This window comes from Corapipo altera, unplaced genomic scaffold (assembly GCF_003945725.1).
Source record: "Corapipo altera isolate COAL_440 unplaced genomic scaffold, ASM394572v1 23, whole genome shotgun sequence".
In the NCBI taxonomy this organism is placed as follows: domain Eukaryota; kingdom Metazoa; phylum Chordata; class Aves; order Passeriformes; family Pipridae; genus Corapipo; species Corapipo altera.
The window spans coordinates 14,012,674-14,015,438 of record NW_020884878.1 but is presented as its reverse complement, the minus strand read 5'-3'; positions in this window follow the sequence as shown (position 1 = coordinate 14,015,438).

Here is a 2,765-nt window from a genome sequence, read left to right as displayed (position 1 = left end):
ATATATGAAAATGTTCATGATTTGTGTTACTTAATAAACTTTCTACTCAAGTAACTCCTTCAGTCTTTCCTAAAATAGTATTTCTTCCAGACTCCTGGTGACAAAAATTATTCCTTTGGATTTTTAGACAATATTGTGTTACAAACAGTGATTTTCTTCACATTTGCTCAGAAGTTTAAACTTTGCAATCATACCATAGCGAATTGGAGTATTTGATTTTCTCTGGCTAAAAATAGGGAAATCAATACCAAACCCAAAATCCTATCAAGGGCATTAAGTTTATTTTTCACTAACTGAATGATTTAAAATCTAATTAATTATATCTCTGTTTATCCTTTAACTGTTGGTTAAAGGACAACATTAGTTGAAAAATAACTGCTTTTGTTTGTTGATTTTTTTAAAAAAAATTTCAAGTGACATTAATTAGAGGCTTTGATATGCATTTTTTATTGATATTTGTTCCAGATTTTGGCTGTCTTAGGAAATTGTAAATTAGAAATATATTCACAAACACAGCAAGATTTTGCTAATGTTGGGCAGTTTGGTGATCATCATAGGAGGGAGAACTCTGGACTTTAGAGGTTTCTTATTTTTTGGTGGATTTTTTTTTTTTTTGCTTTTATTTGATCGACCTCATGGTGAGGGAAAAGAAAAAAGATGTGAAAAGTATTAACACTAGGCCTGATTTTGATCTAATTTAGAACAAATATTGACCCAAAATAAAATGTCTTCAACAACGTGAATGAAAACATAGTGGTCTAATCTACCTGAAGGTAGGTCAGAGCATACGGATTTCTCTCTGTGATGTTTGATTACTACAGTATGAGTTAAACTTACAATATCAGTTAAATTCCTTTTGAAATGGTAATGCTGCTCACTTTTGGAGAGTTATGACTGAGGGTAAATAGGAAAATAAACTCATTCAAGTTTACCATCTATAGATGTAACAGTCAAGATTCAAAACTGCAGAACAATAACCAGATCAGTTTGTACTTGAGGTGAAGGTCTGTACTTGGATGTAGATAGCTTCAGTTAGCTGTTAAAATGTAATGTACATCTTTATGTGTCTCACATCTCATGTCTATATATGCTAGACAGCGAAGCAGAGATTGAAAATCACACTTCAGTTTTTGCTTTTGTTTTTGAATGACAGAATTACTTACCCAGGTTTGTCAGCTGATTTCCAGAAGAGTGATTTGGGGCTGTTGTTTTTTTCCCTAGGCAGCTACCCATCCATTTTCATCTCTCTGCAGCTCCCTCTGTTACCATCAAGTGTCTGTTTTGCTTCATTTTCATTCTTTGTGGGAATTTCTACACATCTTTACTGTTCCTTTTTTTTGGATAAGCCACAGTGGACATCACTGGCCATAGATGTATTCCATCTTCATTTGCTGTCTAGAAAGGCCCTTACCTGTACAGTACTTTGACCTTTTCACAGTCTCAAGGATGCCTAAATGCTGAGTATGATACAGGGGATTCCATGCTCTTCAAGTATTTAGTGTTGTACATTCATAATTTAAAAACCATGGCCATTTCCTCTCTGAAGGATATATATTTTCACCTTCTGACTTGGAGAAGTCTCTCTGTGCATCATCTAGCAACACAGTGTGACACAAGGATATTCTGATCTTATTTAATATGCTATCTTATTGCCTGAGCAACGAGTGCCACATGAGAAAGGAATAAAAACCCCATAAGGAACCGAAACATGCCATTTGATATTGTTAGATAAGTATCTTCTAAATCTCAGATGGGGATACAATTGGTTTTAGACACTTTAAAACTGATAACCCTTGCTATTTTAGTTATATCAGTGACCATTTTCATGCATGAATTGTGAACAACCTCGTCTGGGAGCTGGGGTTGTTTAGCCTGGAGAAGAGGAGGCTCAGGGGAGACCTCATCACTCTACCTGCAAGGAGGTTGTAGCCGGGTAGGCGCCGGTCTCTTCTCCCAGAAAACTATCAGTAAGACAAGAGGACATGGTCTTAAGCTCTGCCAGGGGAGGTTTAGCTTAGATATTAGGAAGAAATTCTTTACAGAGGGAGTAATCAGGCATTGGAATGGGCTACCCAGGGAGTGGTGGATTCTCTGTCCCTGGAGGTTTTTAAGATGAGACTGGATGTGACACTTAGTGCCATGGTCTAGTAACCACGGCAGTGTTGGATCAAGGGTTGGACTTGATGATCTTGGATGTTTTTTCCAACCTGGTTGATTCTATGATTCTATGATTCTCTTGTAAAGAAGACTGTAGTTGCTCTCTCAAACTGGATTCTGCAGTAATGGAGACTGGGGCTAGACACTGCTTGGAGAAAACCTTGAAATGGTATGACAAACAAAAACGAACCACAAGGAAAGCATAGAAGACGAAAGAACTTGAAAAAGTCAACTGGTCTGGCCAAGAACATGCTTATGGTACCAGTGGCTATTCCTCATACTGTACTAGCCTATAATTAACAACTTCCAAGGTTAGATGTTGTATAACCTCTAGAGGCTGGTGCTTAATAATTTTCACAGTTGAAAAGTTTATCTTAATACTTCATCTGAAAATATTATAATAACAACTGCTAAAACTAAATATTTCTGTCCTGTTCATTAGGGAGATAGAAAATATGTTGTTTGTTTCTTCTTTGCAGCAAGTTTGTACTTGCCGGAAGAACACTGCAAAATAGCTCTCTTTGTTGGCTTTCATATAAACCAAACTCTTAACCTTTTCACATATATTGTGTTTTCTTGATTTATAATTTCTGAGTGGTGTCAACAGC